A 20,745-nucleotide genomic window follows, 5' to 3' on the forward strand; every position below is an offset into this window, starting at 1 on the left:
ACTGGAATTTTGATTGGAATTGCATGGAATATATAGATACCGTTAAGAAGAATAAACATCTTAATAATATTGATTTTTCCAGTCAGTATACACAGAATAACTCTTGATTTATTTAATCTTTGGTTTCTTTTATCAGCATTTTATAGTTTTGCACATATAGTTCCTATACATATTTTGTTAGATTTATATTTAAGTACTTCATTTTTATGGTACAATATACATGGTATGTTTTTTTTTGTTTTTAATATTAACTAGCAATTTATTTTATTTATTTATTTTATTTATTTTTGGCTGTGGTGGGTTTTTGTTTCTGTGCGAGGGCTTTCTCTAGCTGCGGCAAGCGGGGGCCACTCTTCATCGCGGTGCGCGGGCCTCTCACTGTCGCGGCCTCTCTTGTTGCAGGGCACAGGCTCCAGACGCGCAGGCTCAGTAGTTGTGGCTCACGGGCCCAGTTGCTCCGCGGCACGTGGGATCTTCCCAGACCAGGGCTCGAACCCGTGTCCCCTGCATTGGCAGGCAGATTCTCAACCACTGCACCACCAGGGAAGCCCAACATGGTATGTTTTAATTTCAAATATCATTGACGTATTAAATGTATGTGTGTTTATATTTATATGTACGGTATATATACAATATACATATATATGTATGTATAGCATATACACAAAAATATATACTAAACCATGAATCCTGTGACCTTGTTATGGTCCTTTATTATTTCTATAATTTTCCAAAATTATATTTTTCTGCAGAGACAATCATGTCATCTGCAAGTATAGACAGCTTTATTTAATCCTTTCCAAGCCAAATACTTTCTCTTTTTTTTTTTTTCTTGTTTTAATGTACTAGCTAACAATCTCAGTAAAACGGAGAGTAGGAAGAGTAAAAGAGAATATCTTTCCTTTTTTCTGGATTTTAGTGAGAAAGTTTTCAACTTCTTAACATGATATATAAATATTTTTATTTCACGTAATGCTTGTGTCTGGTTTTGGTATTATGGTAATGCTGACCTCATAGAATGAGTTTCCTCAGCTTCTGTTTTCTGGAAGAGATTGTGGTAATTGGCACCCTTTCTTTTGATTTGGTAAAATTCACCGGTGACTATCTGAACTGAAGGTGTCTTTTTTGGAAGGTTTTTGATTATTGATACAATTTTTTTTTTAATAGATATGGGCCTGATCAGATTACCTGTCTCTCCTTGTGTAAGTTTTAAGCATTTGTGTCTGTGAAGAAATCATTCTGTTTCATGTAAATTATAGAGTTCTGCTTGTTGTTCTTTACTGCCTTTTTAACATTCATGAAACAGGTCAGGATGACGTCTCTTTAATTTCTGATACTGGTAATTATTTTTTCTTTTCTTTTCTTTTTCTGTTAACCTGGCTAGAGGTTTATCAGTTTTGCTGGTCTTTTCAAAGAAGTTTTTGGTTTCATTGATTTTCTCTACTAAAGTTTTCAGTTTCAATAACTTATGCTCACATATGTATTATTTCTTTTTACTTTCTGCTTACACTAATATTAAATTGTTCTTCATTCTCTAGTTTCCTGAGGTGGAGCTCAGATTACTGATTATAGATCTTTCTTCTTTCTGAATATATGCACTTAATTTTCCTCTCAGCACTGCTTTCTCTGTATCTACAATTTTTTTTTAATTTTTAATTCTATATAATTGCTTTTTAAAATTCCTCTTGAGACTTTTCTCTGTGATCCGCATGAGCTTGAGAAAAATGTATCTTTTATTGTTGTTGAGTGGAGTAGTCTATAAATGCCAATTATATTAGTTTGATTGCTATTACTGTCCAGGTCAAGTCTATCCTTACTGATTCTGTACCTACTTGATCTATCAGTTTTTGCTTCACATATATTGAAAGCTTGATGTCAGATTCCACAACTTTAGGAGTTTTATGTCTTTTTGGAGAATTGATACTTTTATTAATATGTAAGGTCCCACCTTTTCCTTGGTATTTTTAATTAAAAAAAAATTTTTTTTAACATCTTTATTGGAGTATAATTGCTCTACAATGTTGTGTTAGTTTCTGCTGTATAACAAAGTGAATCAGCTATATGTATACATATATCCCCATATCTCCTCCCTCTTGCATCTCCCTCCCACCCTCCCTATCCCACCCCTCTAGGTGGTCACAAAGCACTGAGCTGATCTCCCTGTGCTATGCGGCTGCTTCCCACCAGCTATCTATTTTACATTTGGTAGTGTATGTATGTCCATGACACTCTCTCACTTCGTCTCAGCTTACCCCCACTGGAATGGTTTTGACCCAGAAAGAATGTCACCAATAAACAGTCTCAGTATGAAACAAGATAGAGAACAACCCCTCAGGGAGCTGACTGTAAGGCTGGAGGCAAGGCCCCTCCTACACTTTTCTTCACTCCCACATGGAGCAAAAGACTCAGTTATGTGTTTATTCCAAATCTTGTAAAGCAGCACTGGCTGTAGGGGCTAACCCTGCCCTTTGTTTCCAGGTGTCCCAAGCTGATTCTTAAATCAGCTTTGTTGAAATTAATATGCCTACTCCAAAGTTTTTAGTTTAGTATTAACTTCATATGCCTTTCTTATTCCCTTTCCATTGTTTGAATTATTGGAATTTAGAATAGTTTTGAGCTTGCAGAAAAATTGAGCAGAATGTTCAGAGTTCCCATATACTCCCCCTCCCACTCCTTCCCTTGCCCTCATTATTAACATCTTGCCTTGGTGTGGTAAGCATGTTAAAATTGAACCTACATTGATACATTGTTATAAAATAAAGTCAGTTATTTTAAGGGCTCACATTCTTTGTGATCTACAGTTCTGTGGGTTTTGTCAAAGGCATGATGTTATGTACCCACCATTACCACCACATCATGTGGAATAGTTTTACTGCCCTAAAAATCCTGTCTGCTCTAGCTGTTCATCCTTCCCTCCTCCCCTCCCCAATCCCTGGCAGATTGTTCTTTTTTTCACTGTGAATGTGATAAATTCCAGATTTTCTCCAAATATATTATGGCAGATTATACTCCAACACGTGGAAGGGAAGTATTATCACAGTAGTTTTTTTTCAAATATAATCAGACTGGGTTTATGCCTCTCCTACAAAGATTGATCATAATAAAGTATATTGTCTCTAACACTTGTTCACCTGAGTTTGGATTATATAAGAACTACTGAAATAGGCCACCAATCTTCCAACTCTTGTGCTAGAAAGAGCCTCTTTTTTTTTTTTTTGTCTAAACCATACTAGCCTCTAATGAATTCAGCCAATTAAAGGAACTAAAGGTTTCTTTTCTCATTGTTCCTATGATCTATATACTCTGTGTGCCTACAAGATGCCAGTATTAAGAGTTCATTCCTTGCATATTCTCTGTCCATCACCACTGCCCTATGCTATGAGGAAGTGCTTCTTCTCCACCCCTCACTTGGGTTACAGAAGGATTAGTCTGTATAACCACTTACTCTAGGCTAAGTGAGGTCTTTGAGTGCCTCATAAGGCCTCTTTAGCCATAGTTCTTGATGCTCTGGACTTATTGGCATGTTCATAGGAGTTTTTGTGGAAATGTAGTTACCTGGAAGTGCTGAGGTGTCTGTTCGCTTGTTTGAAACTTGAGTAACGTAAACACCTTGTTCTTCTGCTTAATCCCCAAGGATTGACATGGGGATGGTTCAATTTCACCTTTTAGTATATTCAGTAGACTAACGCAGCAATGTGCTGTGTTCTCCTTCAATAGTCCTTGTTGCTCCCATTTACTACCCACATGGTAAGAAAGCTGTCCTACATGTTTATCTCAAACTTACATGGAGAAATTTGAGAAGAGTCAATTAGTAGAACCATCCATAATGTCAACTACTAGTAAGGGTCTGTAGAGGCAAACATAGATACATATATCCATATCTGTCTGTCTGTCTGTCTATCTATCTATCTATCTATCTATCTATATCTCCTCTGGAAATTTTTTTCCGTGATACATTAGTTGGTGGGAACGAATTTTTCATAGAATATGTAAAGGCCATTCTGTGTGTACATGTTTGTATATATTTCATAATTTTCCATGTATATGTAGATAGAAATCTACACACCAAAGTTCTACTTCATTTATGTAATTATTAAGGTTATTTTTATAATGAAATGTTAAGATTTCAAAGAATTTTTATCTCCTAATTTTCTCCCAAATATTAATTTAATTACATAGGGGAACATGTCATCTAAATTCCTAAATAGTTATATCAGTATTGATGCTAATTTTCAATGCTTTTTTCATCAAGTGTATATATTAATAAGATGTGTGAAATTTTTTAATTCTAGTAATAGCTTTAGGTATAGATTTTTTTTTTTGATTTCTATGTGTGTGGTGTGTTTTATTATATATTAGTCTCTTAAATCAAATAGAAAACAAAAAGTTGAGCTATTTGATTTAAGAGACTAATATATTAAGAATTAGCTTATATTAGCAGGTGTTGAAGGAATGACCCAGGGATTGCACTTTGGGGGTACTTGCTGAGTAGGCCAGAATATAAGACTGCATAAGCAAGAATTCTCAGGACATGAGGATTTAACACTCAGGCAAGGGCCCCAGAAAATAGAGCTATCTCAACACTCTAGAAGAATGAAGAAAGAAATGTCCCATGTTGAGCATGTGGATGTCCTCATCCACTCCCTCTGGCCACAGCCTAGAATTATGTACCAGATAAATTATTTTTAAGACCACTAGCAAAATAAAGACATTTCCAGACGAAAGTAACAGAAAGAAGTAAGGTCTGAGGAGCAAAAGGGAATGGTGAGGAAAAAGAAGCAACCATGTGGGTAAATCAAAACTCATACTGAGAAAAAAATATAGAAACAATAAATGACATGTTTTATTGGCATAACCCTAAACCTATATTTAACAGCAAATGTAAATATAGTATTTTAGGTAAGTTTGACCTCTCTTTTTCATTTGTTTCTAAACCTTTGTATTACAATTAAGGAAACACCTTATTAGAGAAAAAAGAAGTATTCTCTTCAACTGAAGTGTTCTTCTTTACAGTTTATACTAAAAGCCACATTTAAACTCAATAACAACCTATAAGGAAATCCTTAAAGGGTAGCTAAGTCTTTAAACTGTATCCATTTTATTAACTGATAAATATAAGCTCAAAATAAAGACTCTTCAGTAAGGGGTTCAAAAGTATGTAGGTTAGACACAAGCCAACAAAAAACCTTTAGCTGTGTTATTTAAGATCTGAGTGACACAATGATAGAAGGGGTCTGTCTCAACAAACTGATTCTAGATATCTTTTAGAGTCAAATTACTATCTTAAATGGAAATAAAATCCTCATATTAGATACTCAAATAAGGGCTACATTGTTCTAACAGAAATGTTTTATTACTGTTCAGTTTTACACAAATACTTGGTTATTTCTACAAAAATGATTTGTTCAACTATTAAGGTCAGAGTATCGAGGTTGCATTTTGTAGGCTATTAGCAAGGGTATGACACGGTATCTTTCTGAGCCTAAATCTGTAGCTCAAAGGCTAAGCCAAGAAGACATTCTAACCAAGACTCAAAAGTGAACCAACCTGAACGATATGTGGATAGAGATAACATTTTTAATAAAATAGGAAGATGGTAGAGTTGACTGGACCTGACCACAAAACTTTCAACTGTTGATATTTGTACTAGTCTGCAAGATTATGTCTTTATAAATCTATCAAGCTCTTTTTATATAAAATGTTCCATATGAACATGGAATTATAACTTGCAAGTACTAAGTAAAATAATCTTGTTTGTTTTGACCCCATCACTTCACAAATAATATTTAATTAAATTTGTTTTATAACTGAGGAAAGAAGGTAAAACCATGCCCTGTATGATGGAAATGGAATAAAGGGCCAAATGGAAGTAAAATTAGAATAAATAACTAAAGGGCTGAGATGTAAAAGCAAAGTTCTTTATAGCAGTACCCAACTTCCAGTAACAATTTTTGTTTATCTGTTGATGTGTAACAGACTCATGCAAAATTTAGTTGCTTATAACAGGGGTTAGAAAACTATACCCTGAAGGCTAAATTAGGTGCAGCAACTGTTTTGGTTTAGCAGTGAGCCAAAAAAGGTGTCTGTATTCTTAAATGGTTATAAAACATATTTTGTGACGTGAAAATCATATGAAATTAGAGTTCCTGTGTCTATTAATCAGGTTTTATTAGGACAGAACCATGTTCATTTTTTTACGTATTGTCTATGGTTGCTTGTGTGTTACAAGAAGAACTGAGTAGCTGGGACAGAGAGTGTATGACCCACAAAGCCTAAAATGTTTATTATCTGTCCTTTACAGAAAGTTTGCCTAAAACTGGTTTAAAAGAATATTAACTTATTAATTTTTGTGATTCTGTGTGTTGACCGGGCTTAGTTCTGTGTGACATAGCTGAGGTCATCTACATGGTTACACTCAGCTTGATACTTGGCTGGTCCTAGAATATCCACAGTAGTCTCTCAGACTCAACTGTTTCTCTATTTTCTCTCATAATTCAGTAGTATTCCTTAAGCATTTTTGAAGCATGAGGGCTGATTCCTCAAAGGGAACATTCCTAGAGAACACATTCCAATGCGTAAGTGCTTCTTATATATCTGTCTGCATATGCTAGCTAATTTCTCAGTGACCAAAACAGGAAAAATTGTCAAGTCCAGAGTCAACGTGGGAGATGACCCTAAAAAGACTGAATGCTGGGAAGTATGGTTCACTGAGGCAAGCAATGTCAGTCTTCAGTAATACTTAATTGCAATTTATTTGTGTTTTCATTATCCTTTCTTGTTCCTTATAAATAGCAAGAATACTTAATGGATATTCAGTTTTTTAAATTCAATTTCAGGCTTTTCTTTTTTTTTTAGTCTGATTCAATGTTCTGTTATTTCGACCATCTTTCACTTGTCTTATTTGCTTGTGTGTTTTGTGATTTTTAACTGTGAGCTTATTTTCCATGGAACTTTGCCCATGGTGGGAATTCTTTTGGGCATGCAGAGTTCCCTCAGAGTGACTTGTATTTACTTTAGATTTCTTTTAAAGCAAACAGATCAACTGAATTCAGAATGTAGCTCTACTAAAACTAGCTAATCATTATTAATTCCCTGGGAAGAGTTTTTTTTTCCACATAGCTCTTCATTTTGAGGCAGATATGTTTTCTTGACCTAGCATGGGGTGAGAGAAAGTGGCCTTATATTTAGTGTGCTCTTGCGATGAAGTTATACTCGTTTAAATTCACAACTGTATTCAGAAGTTCCACTAAAAGGCTTACCACCTTGAGCCAGTCCCACAAATATATAAAAAACAGAGCTCAATTTATTCAGGTTGTGTTTTATAATGCCTTCAGGGCAAGTAGCTGGTTCCAATAAAATGCCATTTACCTCTCTTCTTTCTTGCTTTAAATTAGTTTTCCATCTCAGGATTTCTTGTCTTCTTGCCAGCTCATTGATGCTATCACAAAGTTGGTTTTCTCCTTTTGATTTTGTACAGTGTTTTAAGAATTTTTCAGCAGTAGGATAGTCATAGTATATAGTCCAGCCTTATGCTGGAGATAGAGGACAAGATTATTTCTTTTAAAAATGTTTCCAAACTAAATTTTAATGGAAAAATAACTAAGTATATATAAAAGAAGAAAGAACAAAATTTTTGTAGATCCTTTACATAGATTTTATCATTATGAAGATTTTATAATATTGATTCTTCCATTCACAGATTTTTTTTGAGGTATTTTAAAGAAAATCCCTGACTTTATATCATTTTACCTCATTTATTTCTATAAGCATCTTTTAAAGGTATGGAGCCCTCCTTGTACCACTGCAATGCCCTTACCATGACTAACAATATTCAAATTCACTGCTTTGTATCATCTAATATCGTTTCCCTTTTCAAATTTCCCTCACTAACTCAAAAATGACTTTTTATAGCTTATTCAAATCAGAATCCATGTTCATATTTCTATACATTATGTCTCTTATGTATCCTTTAATCTAGAACTGTCTCCATTCTCTGTTTTTTTTCCCCTTTTGTCATGTTGAAAATAGATTTTTTCTATAGAAAATCTAGTATATTTGTCCATGTATATTTTAAGCACTTCATTGCTGCTTTTGTCTGTCTCCAAATCTGTTTATTTAGAGGTCACCATGGACTACATTTTGCCAATCCAATGGCCATATTTGGATTTCCATCATGCTTAACCTCTCAGCAGCCAATGGGCATTTTTGCAGGGAGAGTGATCAGCAATTACTCCAGTAGAGGAAGTTAATATTGAATGAAGAGCACGAGGTGAGCATGAAGGCCAAAAGTTACAAAGCAGAAAAATATATAGAAAATGATGACTAAATTTTTCTCAGCTAAATATATTGCTATAACAGGCAAATATACAATGCCCCAGGAAATAATTTCAAAATGCATATTTTTACATAGAAAACCCTGATTTTTGTGAAAATCATCTTTTTAAATATGGAGTTTTATATTAATATATGTGAAATATACTCAATTAAATAGATGTGAGGCATTGGTATTGGTTAACTCATTTTTATTATATATAAAGGGCTTATTTTGTACACAATACCTAATACTGATGATGACAGAAGTTATCATTTCTTGAAAACAAAGAATAGTTTCAAACATATTCATTGACAACCTAACAACGTAATAATTATTTTCTTCATACCAAGGTCCAAAATGTTAATGACTTTATAGATGATTATACAGGTATTGAGTGGTGGAGGCAGGATTTAAACCCTGGCTGAATTGCAGTGTCTTGGCTACTTTTCAAGGACCATATTCTTTACCTTACAGAAACGTTCTAATTAGAAGGAAATATCAATAATCCCTTGCAGTGTAGAACATACATTTTTCTTATTTGAAAAGGAGCTAATTTCCAAACTCTCCTTCTATCAATCATATCCAGTGTTTCTTAAATGGTTATGAAAGTAAAGAGTTTTTCATTTTCTGGTAACAGTTCTGCCTTCTGGCAGATAAAATAAACTAGTTAGATTTGAGTAAATTAGCCTGTGAGCAGAATCATTCTTAAAGAGTGGAGAGATACTGCACAAGAATTTTTATTTAGATGTGATTATTCAATAACATTAAAGGTAATTATCACAAAAAGAAATAAGTCCAAATCATTTAACTTTTTCCATATAAATTTTTTCTTCTAAATTGAAAACATTAAATGATTTGGACTTATTTCTTTTGTTCTATTCTTTCAATTGTAGCTGCCTTTCTTCCTCCTAATTTCTTCCCTGGAGTGAGTGGATAAAGGAAAATGGAATATAACAACGAATTTGTCTATAAATTAACTGCCTGTACATTCTTTGAACCAAAAGTGATTTGAGAGATAAAAAGTTTTTGACATGCAATTTCAATCCATACTAGATAAGTGGATTGACTATGGAGAAATGTCTTAGGAAAAATCAAGGTCAGTGAAAATGGGAAGCACATTAGAAATATCTGAAAGGAAAGATTCTCCATTATTTGTTCTGTGTAAATGTGACTTTATAAATGTATTTCCTAATTTTAGGATGCTTGCTTTTGCCTTTTAACACTTTTAAAGTGTTATCTCTGCTGTATAATATATGTGTCAATACTTAACTTAATTACAGACATTTAACTAAGTACCTACTACATGCCTGAGAATGTACTCCACTCTAACGATAGAGAAATGACTAAAGGACAGTGTCTGACCTGGGAGCATTTACTTAAATTCAAATAAACTTTATTAGCAATGATGACTTAGCAAAAGGTTTCTTGAATGTTTACTAAGTGCTTGAATATTTTAAGGGTAAGTGAAAAAATATTTAGTTGAATATTTTAGTGTTTGCACTTGAAAATTTATTTCTGTAATGAATTTCAGGAAAGCAGATGTATTCCTTAAAAATAAACTCCCTTGATTTTAACTGCTTGAATAGCTCTTATGAAACATCTATCTGTTATTACATTTGAGTTTAGTTACTCATCATTCGCATTCTCTTTACCTATGATTTTACTCATCTTCCTGAAATTTCTAGAATATGTTTCTTGCCTATATTTGAAAGGATTTGTTTGTGTGTGCACACATGTGTCTGTATGTATGCATGAAAGAAAGAGAGAGAGAGATTGATTAGGGGTTTGTATCTTTGATAATTCAGAAAGAGGAGGAAAGCTTATAAAGAACACCTGAATCATGATTAAGAGCAAGATAAGCCCCAGTAAGAATTCCTTCAGGATTGATAAACATCATTTAAGATACTATTTTCAGACAAAACTTCAATTAATGGCACAACCATTTCATAAAAACAGGTATAGCATTTCATATATTGTAAGTGGATTAAAAATCAACATTAAAATCCAAAATTCTTGAAACCCATTCAAATTAGGGCAAGGAGAAAAAGAACTAAAAAAAAAAAACAACACTCCAATCATGTAACATATTTAATATTTTTGTTGTTGTAATCTACTTAGAATTATAGTATTTTATGATATATTGCTGTCATTTGTTTATATTCCTGAATTACAAATCCAAATTTTATAAAATATTATAGTTTATCTCATAGGATTATGACAAAATGATATATAGCATGCAGTGTTAGAATCTATTTCAAGAATCAGAATTGTGGTGATCATTTTATAATGTATAGAAATATTGAATCACTATATTGTGCACCATGAACTAACATAGTATTGTTGGCCAATTTTACTTCAAAAACAAACAAACAAACTCATAGAATAAAAGGTGAGATTTGTGGTTACCAGAGATAGGGAGTAAAGGGAAAGGGAATTGGATGAAGGTGGTCTAAATGTACAAACTTCCAGTTATAAAATAAATAAATACGTAGGGATGTAATGTACAGCATGACTTTTATAATCAACACTGAAGTATGTTATATATGAAAATTGTTGAGAGTAAATCCTAAGAGTTCTCATCACAAGGAATTATTTTTCTTTATTTTGTATCTATATGAGATGATGGATGTTCACTAAATTTATTGTGGTAATCATTTCATAATGTATATAAATCAAATAACTTTGCTGTACACCTTAAACTTATATAACACTGTATGTCAATTATATCTCAATAAAACTGAAGGAAAACAGAGATTTAGAATCGATATTTTATCTTAAAACTAAAGAATGTTTTATAAAATAGCAAAACTCTAGATTTTTATATCCAAATTTTAAAATATTTTGTCATTTAATGTTTAAATGATTTAAAATGCTTTTAATGTTTCTCAATCCAAAAAGTATTCTCTAATTGCCTTTAAAAATATCATATAACAATAATTTTTAAGAACAATGAGATGGAACCATAGTTTCTTTAACTATTCTTGAAGAATGATTTTGTGTGTGTGTTTGCTATAATTATGGACCACACATGTAAACACAAAAATCTCTTTTAACTATCTCCAGTGTTGATTCAAATTATTTGATTATGTAGGGGAGCAAAATTTGCCACCCCCAAATGTGTCTCTTTTGCATGAGGATTAATTTACACTGATTATTTTTAAGAAAAAGAAGACTCAAGTAATCTTTCTTCTTACCTCCCCCTTAGCTGTCTAAAGAATTTAGATAAAGGGCTTGTTCCTGGAGTAGAGCTATCACCAGGGATATGTGCAAAGAATATGAGCTAGGTGTGGTGGGGAAAACCCTGCTGAGCCTAGCGATCAGAGTCCACTCTGTCCCATTGTCTCTGCCTGGCCCAGCAAAACTTTCTTTACCAAACATTTGCTTTTCTCTCTCCGTGTGAAGTGTTTTCCTCCCCTTTTTGAAGTCTCAAACCACTACCCTGGGGACTAGGAACAATAAAATGGAGTCACTTATATCAAAGGATCTAAAATGGAGCCAGGAGGCCATTAGGAAAGTGAAACTTACACATGGCTACACCTGGATGCAATACAAACTTTTGACCCAGGCATCCACAGGCCACCTGGAACTCATTCTCTTTACTCCCTAGAAACCAGAGTTTAGCAACCAATCTACTGCCAGTGAGTAACTGAATTCCTGTCAGCACCAATTGCAATTCTGTAAAACAACCTATGTAACTTTCTCTGGAATGCTTTTGCTGTCTTTATAAACTTGTCATTTTCTACTTCCCTCAGAGCACACTTGAGTTGTTACTTGATTCAGTACTTTCCAAACTGAAACACCTAAGACCCCAAATAAAGTATATTTTTATTTGCAGCCTTTTACTTTTTTTTTTTTTTAATGACATGGTGTCAGAAGTGGGATACAGAGTGTACTGTCCCCTCCTCTGGTACCACCACGAATTTGAGTAAGGTACCTACAAGAGTCCATCATACTCTCTTGTTCCTCTGTGGTCCTTGATAGAGGTGGTGAGTCCTTTTAAACCCAATCCTCAAACCTTGGGAGAAGTTTTAGTTTATTTCAGGGTCCTATGTTGCTGACTTCTGTTCTTGGGACTTTGTTTCTCATTTTCTTCTGGGGAGTAATTACTCTTGAAATAATAGGAAGTTCACAATCTATGGGTAAGATTGCAGTGGAGCCTCCTTCTGGAACTCCTGCTGTTTTATGTATAAGAACTATGGGCTCTTGTGCAAGTATGTGTCTCCTTGGACTACGATTATCCAGGATGATTTACAATTAAACTGTCTGACTTGGGGATCTTTTGAAATTCCTAAATTAAGTCTATCTGCACAGTCAATTAGAAAAAGGATGTAATGCAAAGCTACACAAATGGTAAGCTTATTTCAACTGGCATTTTGAGCCCTCAAAACTAGTTAGCAATTCCAAAATTGCTTCCCTCCAGGATACTAACTCTAAATTACTTAAGGCTAATTCTGAATTGTCTTAGAGTCTGACTAAACCTGAAAATATTACTAAATGTTCTAATATCACTCATCTCTACCTTCTATCCCTGCCATTGTCACACCTGCCATGCTCCTCTTAGCCCTTCTGTTGCCTGCCTGTTTCCCTCCCCATCTCTACTCTTCTCTCGCTAAACTTCCTTTTCATAACTACTATCCAGATGATTTCAAAGCCCCTCTAGACCCTCCTGCCCACATAGCCCCTTTTAAAGTCAAGCCAGCCAAAGGTCCTAATCAGAGACACCAACATTTTTCTTACATCTCTGAACTAAAGCTGAACTCCATGCAATTACTAAGGACTTACCAACTCACAAGGAAGACCCCATTGGTTTTCTAGAGAAATTTCTTCTTACAGTTCAGCCTTATGAGCCAGGATTTTCTGATCTTTACCAGCTTATTTACATGTTAGTCAGGGAAGGTCTCACTAAAGAATGGATGACATTAGTGGTTTGGAATGTCCAATGAAAGATTTTGCCAGTAAGGGACACACTGCCATGTGTGAAGTCTCTAAATTAGCAAAATGGCTTTATGATAAAATTCCTGAGGCTTTGCCTCAAATTATTGCTTAGAAAAAAATACAAATGTGTGTTCAAAAAATTGATGAATCCATCTTTGATTATTATGATAGATTTGAGAAAGCCTTTACACAATATTCTGGCATAGATAAAATTAATGATGAACCTCAACACTTTTTATTTCTGCCCTTGTTGAAGGTTTATAGGAAGAACTTGGACAACATATTAGAAAATTACAACTTATTTGGGCCACCATGCAACCTCACGATTTTGTGAATGATACTGAACAGCTCTCCTGAGCTATTCAAAAAGATACAAAAAAGAAAGTTGAACAAGCTTTAAATGATCAGATTCTGGGAACCCAAATAATGCACTTACAACTACAACAAGTTTCTGCTAAATCAAACCCATGCAGAACACGATAAATGACAAAACAAAGGGGTTTGCAATTACTGTAAAAAGCCTGGACACCGGCAAAAAGGACTGTTTTAGACTTAAACAACTACTGGAAAATCAACATCCTTAATATAAAGCCGTTCTCATAAGCTCCAATTTGACTGGTTTCAAGAATATGGTTACCAGTGGGGAAGGGTGGGAGGAAGGGATAATTAGGGAGTTTGGGATTGACATGTACACACTGCTATATTTAAAGCGGATAACCAACAAGGACCTACTGTATAGCCAGAGTATTGAACTCTGGTCAATGTTATGTGGCAGTTTGGATGGGAAGGGAGTTTGGGGGAGAATGGATACATGTATATGTATGGCTGAGTCCCTCTGCTGTGCACCAGAAACTATCACAACGTTGTTAATCGGCTATACTCCAATATAAAATAAAAAGTTAAAAAAAAAAAAAGAAAAAAGAATTGGGCCGCTTCAAGGACAAAAGGGGCATTTTTCCCATGCTCTTAACTATTTGAGAGAAATTGACTAAACTGTTGGGAATGAAGTTACTAATGCCCTAATAGATATAGGGGCCACCTTATCAGTTCTTAACCCCACAAGCCTCTCTGTTCCCTTTCCTCAAATTTTCAGAACTATACAAACGGTGGGAGTATCTAACCAATTTATGAGTGATTTTTAAAGTCTCTTCCAGCCCCTTTTAATTAGAACTTATTCAAGGGATTCATCCATTCCTCCTAATCCCTTCTGCTCCCAATCACCTATAAGGGAGAGATTTCCTAGAGGCTCATAAAGCCCATATTTCCTTCTCCCCAAAGGGGGAAATATTTTACATCTTGATAGATACCCTGATCCGCACAATTCTCCAGGGGATTCATCTATTGCCATTCCAATTTCCGTAGTCTCTAGGGCTGATTCTAACCCTCTTTTACATACCATTCTCAGTTAACTTTGGTCTAAGAATGCTTCTGATATCGGCTGCACTCACTCTCTACCATCCATGAAGATTCAGGTGGACAAATGAAGGCCTCTGCCAAATATCCCCCCAGTAGCCACTGAATGCAGAGGCTATACAAGGAGTTAAATCCTAATCGAAGAATATAGTAAAAAGACAACTCAGAGGCTTTTTAGGACTGGTGGGGTACTGTCGAAATTGGGTCCCAAATTTTCTTGTCCCGGTCCTGCCCTTATACTCTCTTCTTAAAGTTGATCAGACTGAACCTCTTGTTTGAACAAAAGAAACTCAATAGCCTTTACTCATTAATGATAGCCTTCATGACCCACCTGCCTTAGGTTAACTTAATTCTAAACTGCTTTTCTTTTCTCCTTTTGCCCATGAAAGAGTAGGAAATGCCCTCAGCGTACTTACTCAATGCCATGGGGACCACTATAGACCTATAGGATATTACAGCCAACAACTAGATTCAGTAGCCAAAGGTCTTCCTCCTTGCATGAGAGTTACTGCAGCCACTGCCAACTGATGAGAGTATGCAGACTAAATTGTAATGGAGTCTCCACTGATCATTTTTGTGCCTCATTCCATGGAAGCCATGCTTAATTCTCTTCATACTCAGCACCTTTCTACCAGCAGACAAATCTATGAAATTCTTCTACTGTCTTCCTCTAACATCATTATCTGACACTGCAACACCCTGAATTCTGCTATCCTCCTTCTCTAACCAACTGATAAAGCCCTTTATGACTGTTTGACACTGACTAACCAACTCCTAATCCCTCAAACTGATTTGTAGGACATGCCTCTTGAAGAAACTGAGCTGAGCTTGTTGACTGATGGATGTTATTTGAAAGATATGTCCAGCTACTACCGAACCGGCTATGCTATAGTATCTTTAACAGAAAACACTGAGGCTAACACCATGCCAGAAGCTACTGCTCAACAGCCAGACCTCTTTGCATTAACAAGGGCCTGCTTTTTAGTAAAAGATAAAACCTCCAATATATATATACTGACAGTAGGCATGCTTTTGGTGTTGGTCATGATTTTGTCATGCTTAGGAAACAGAGAGCGTTTTTTTACCTCCTCAAGATATAAAATCAAAAATAGTTCTTTTGTGCTAGGACTCTTAGATGGCATGCAACAGCCTAAATCCTTGGTAGTAATGAAAACTCAAGGATACTCAACAACAGACCTGTGCAGAGAAGAAAGCAAAGGAAATCATTTGGATGACTGCTGCGAAGAAGCAGCTCTTTAAAGTCTAAAATTTTACTAGAAGGGCCTTATCTACTCATTAATTCAGAACCTGAGTTAATTACTAAAATATTACAAGCACAACAACTCTCCATTTGGAGAAATCAAAGAAAGAAATGGATCAAAAAGTTTGTGTGCGTGACTTTAAGAGAAAGCTTTGGTTAGGAACAAATGGTAGGCCTGTCCTCCCTGATTGTTTAAAAAAATGCATCCTGGAATATATACATAATGTGACTCACTGGAATGCTGATAAAATGGTTCAATGTGGAAAACAATGTTATTGGAAACCGTCTCCTAAAATGGCTCACAAAGTACATCAAAGTTGTCATTTTGTCCTAAACATAACACAAGAAAAGCCATCCATAGTTCCATGGGTCACTTTCCTATATCCTTGGGATCTTTTGAGGTATGGCGAATGGATCTCATCTAATTGCCATTATTTCAGGGTTATAAATATGTATTGGTAATGATCTGTATGTGCTTTCATTGGGTGGAAGCTCTTCCTTGCCATAGCAACAGATATTCCATTTTACTAGACAAATGGTCCAATCTGTTTGTAAAATTTGGCCAATTGTACAACATTTCCATTGTGCCTACCTTCCCTAGTCATCAGGATTGGTGGAACACACGAATGGAATTATAAAAATTGAGTTAGTTAAATTTGTTGAGTCATGTAAGCTGCCTTGATGTAAAGCATTGCCCTTAGTCTTACTTAACCTGAGATCTACTCCCTCTGGAAAAAGCAAGTTACCACCATTTGAAATCATTAGTGGCAGACCCATGAGACTAGATGAAAGCATGCATGCATGAACCTGCTGTGTCAAAAGGAAACATCTTAACCTACTGTGAGGTACTACCAATACCTAAAGCTAACTCACAGCTCTTAGAGCAATCTTTCCACAGTGAGCTGATGGGAGACAAAGACATATATAGCATCTTGATCTCCAGCCTAGAGACTATATCTATTGGAAATGACATTTTCACAAAGATCTCCTCCAAGCTCATTGGAAGGGATCTTACCAGGTATTGGTAACTAACCCTTGCATTCCTAAAATTAAGGTAACTGACTCATGGATTCATGTTTCTCATTTAAAGAAGGCACCATCTCTTGCCTGGACTTCACAACTGTCTAGAGACCTGAAACTAAAATTAACCAGTCAAAAACCAGAATAATGAAGCAAACAAAATCTGTTGTGGATAGCTTCCTAAGATTGGGACCAGGCCTATATCATCCTCCTTTTTATTTGCCCTTTCCACATATTAAATCTTTTTACATTTTATTTAGTTAGTTAGTTAGTTATTTAGTTATTTAGTTATTTATTTATTTATGGCTGCGTTGGGTCTTTGTTGCTGAGTGTGGGCCTTTGTTGCTGAGTGTGGGCTTTCTCTAGTTGCGGCGAGTGGAGGCTACTCTTTGTTGTGGTACACGGGTTTCTCATTGCGGTGGCTTCTCTTGTTGTAGAGCACGGGCTCTAGGAGCGTGGCTCAGTAGTTGTGGTGTAAGGGCTTAGTTGCTCTGCGGCATGTGGGATCTTCCCGGACCAGGGCTCTAACCTGTGCCCCCTGCATTGGCAGGCAGATTCTTAACCAGTGTGCCACCAGGGAAGCCCAAGCATCACATTTAAAATAAAAATTAGGCTTTTTCTATTTTTCCAAGCCATGAAAAACCGGAAAAGCAGTGAAAAGCATATCTATCAAAGTAAGATAAGTTTGTGACCAAGACAGTCTAGACATTATCTGTTCAAGATACGAAAGAATGGATTATTGGCCTATGGATATATGTCAGTCCTATTGTGAAGAAGGAGGAGGAGAAAGAGGAGGAGAAGAAAACAACATAAGTAACCTATTCAAGCTCAAGTGCTCTAACCACAAACTCATCAGTCTGACACTAGAAATTATCATATGAACCCAACCATCACCCTCCTGCTGCCTTCTGCTATTCCTGATAAAGTTAAATGTCAAGGTCAGTTTCTTATTTTGGCTGCTATTGTTGTTTCTTCTCTTGCCAGTTAAGATTTATGTCATAGGCTAATCGTCACCAAAGGGCCCATGAATCCTATTGTTATCCTTTAACTTGCATCCCTTTCAAACTGGTTTATAAATGGTGTAAAGATAGGCTAGTGGTTCTCTCAGCCCTTTCCAGGGCTTACAGCTAAACTCTTTTTCTCATTCCCTCCTGGCATTCTTGAAGGGCTTTGTGACTACTTCTAGCCAATGGAACGTGAGTAGCAATTGTGTATCACTTTTATCCTGGGGCGGTTTAAGACAGGATGTGCCTTCATCACTCTCTGTCTCTGTCTCCGAATCTGTCTCTGACTCTCTTTCTCTCTCCCACTGGACAGTGCAGGGCTGACATCAAATCCTCTGATGAACATACAAGAGCCACAGACGGTGTGGGTGGAGCTTAACCTGCATTCCTGAATGCCTCCAGGAAGGCTAATCCTCCCTGCCAACATCACTGGACTATGCTGAGATAGAATAACTGTCTAAACCACTGAGTTTTGAAGATTTATCTGCTAAACAATTAGAAATGTTACCCTACAGAATAAAAGCAATTTTCAAAATCATTTTTCTGATACCTTGTTGAATTTTTCTTGTACTTAATTGAAAATATTTAGCAGCATAAGATATGAATCAACTATTGCTTTCTGTTTTTCATTGACCAAGTTAATTATTTTCCTTGATTAGCCTTGCTTATAAGGATTGCATAAAGAAAATGAAAATAATAAGCATTTATTTTCTGTAAACTTTTCAGAGATCAAATCATTTTTCAAAGTTACTTTTCTTATTTTCCCATATGATTACAACAGAACTGTGAATTTACACCTTTTGAGCCAATAAATTCTGTACAAATTCTTCACTTTTAATTTAATGGAAGTAGGTAAAATACTGAGTCAAAAGTACTTGGAAGATAAATACAGTTTATGCTTTATATAAATTTTAAGACAGATGTGGCCTATCTTGCTTCATGTTGCTATTTTAATTTTGTGATTAAAATGGTGACTTGAAAGTTCTTTAGTTTAGAAGGACAGTATTTCTGCTAGGTAAAAATTAGCCTGTCTTATTTTTTGGAAACAAATTAACTTTTCAGTCTAAGAGGTGCTGGTAAGTTAATTTGCAAAATGTTTGTACTGCCCCAGAAAAATATCAATTTATATTAAAAACCAACAGAAATGTTATCTTTTCTCTGCTACCATAATAAAAACGATTTCAAATAATTCCTTTTAAAATAAGCTTATTTTGGTATTCCATTTTTTAAATTTTGGGTTTCTCTCCATTTCTTGTTTTGATAAATAAACATACTTTGAAAATTAAAAAAGAACCTCATATGATGGATAATACTGGACTTGTGAGAAGCATTAGTAACATGAGGTTTTTCTGTTATATGATTTTATTTGCTTAAAAATATTAAAAATACAATAGAATCAGTTTCAGAATTCTGTTAATATTGATACAATTTTCCTACAAAGTACAGGACGGGTGAAAATATAGTTGCCATATTAATAGGTCTAAGGAAAAAATATATATGGCACATCTGCTATGACCTAAGCCGTATTATCTCAGTGTCCCAGTAACAGAGTACTGGGAAAGAAAGGAGAATCAGAGAACTTTGTTTGTATCTTGGGGTTATTATCCAATTCTTTCCTATATAAATCCAATTTAGGATAAATTGTTAACTTGAAAATATGAGCAACTAACATTCCATGTAGACAACTGTGAATTTCCATGGCTAGTGTTTCTCCCTCTTCCCACCAGTTATGATGGTCAATTTTATGTTTCAACATGACTGGCCCATGGGGTGCCCAGATATTGCATCAGATATTTTTCTGGGTATGTCCCGGAAAGTGTTTTTGTATGAGATTAACTTTAGAATGGGGAGAGTGAGTAAAACAGACTGTTTTCCCCAATGTGGGTGACTCTCTTCCAATAAATTGAAACTTAAAAAGAAAAAAAATAAAACTGACCCTCTCCCAAGCAGAAGGGAGCATCTCTTGCCTGACTGCTCAGCTGGGGCATTGCTTTGCTTTTTTTTTTTTTTTAATTAAGACTGTATTATCATTATTTTTTTTAACAGCAGTTTTAGGCTCAGAGAAAAATTGAGAAGAACACAGAGAGATTTCCTATAAGCTCCTCTCCCCACATATGCTTAGTCTCCCATGTCATCAATATCTTCCAACAGAATGGTACATTTTTTACCATTGATGAACTTACATCGACACATCACAGTCATTCAAAGGGCATAGTTTATGTTACAGTTCACGCTTGGTATTATACATTCAATGGGTTTGGACAAATGTATAATGACATGTATCCATTATTATGGTATCATACAGAGTATTTTCACTGTCCTAAAGATCTTATCCACCTAATCATCCCTATTACCCCCCAACTCCTGCCACTGCTGGCAACCCCTGATCTTTTTACAGTCTCCATAGTTTTGCCTTTTCCAGAAGGTCATATAGTTGGAAACATGCAATGTGTAGCATTTTGGTTTGACTTCTTTCACTTGGAAATATGAATTTAAGATTTCTCCATGTCTTTGCATGGTTTGATAGTTCTACTTCAATAGTATGTTAGTTATTATGGGTCTTTTGCCTCTCTGGATAAACTTTAGAATCACTTTGTTGTTATCCACAAAATGACTTGCTGGGATTTTGAGTAACACTGCACTGAATTTATTGACCAAGTTGAGAAGAACTGACATCTTGACAATGTTGAATATTCCTGTCCATGAACATGGAATATATCTCCATTTATTATTAGATTTTGTTCATCAGAGTTTTGTAGTTTTCTTCATGTAGATCTTGTACATATTTTTTAGATTTA

At 35.2% G+C, this 20,745-nt stretch overlaps 1 long non-coding RNA gene across 7 annotated transcripts in view; it reads left to right on the top strand.

Moving 5' to 3' along the window:
• Positions 1-18,594, top strand: part of LOC309653710 — a 249,284-nt gene extending 230,690 nt beyond the window's left edge. The window contains exons 5-9 of one of the 7 annotated variants that reach the window (XR_014259397.1): positions 403-557; positions 8,120-8,269; positions 17,705-17,881; positions 18,110-18,139; positions 18,261-18,594. This is a non-coding gene — a long non-coding RNA (uncharacterized lncRNA). The other 6 variants (XR_014259398.1, XR_014259399.1, XR_014259400.1 and 3 more) reach the window with 6 other exon arrangements.
• The last annotated feature ends 2,151 nt before the right edge of the window (positions 18,595-20,745 follow it).

Source organism: Balaenoptera physalus (assembly GCF_965194825.1).
Source record: "Balaenoptera physalus genome assembly, contig: HAP1_SCAFFOLD_967, whole genome shotgun sequence".
NCBI lineage: Eukaryota > Metazoa > Chordata > Mammalia > Artiodactyla > Balaenopteridae > Balaenoptera > Balaenoptera physalus.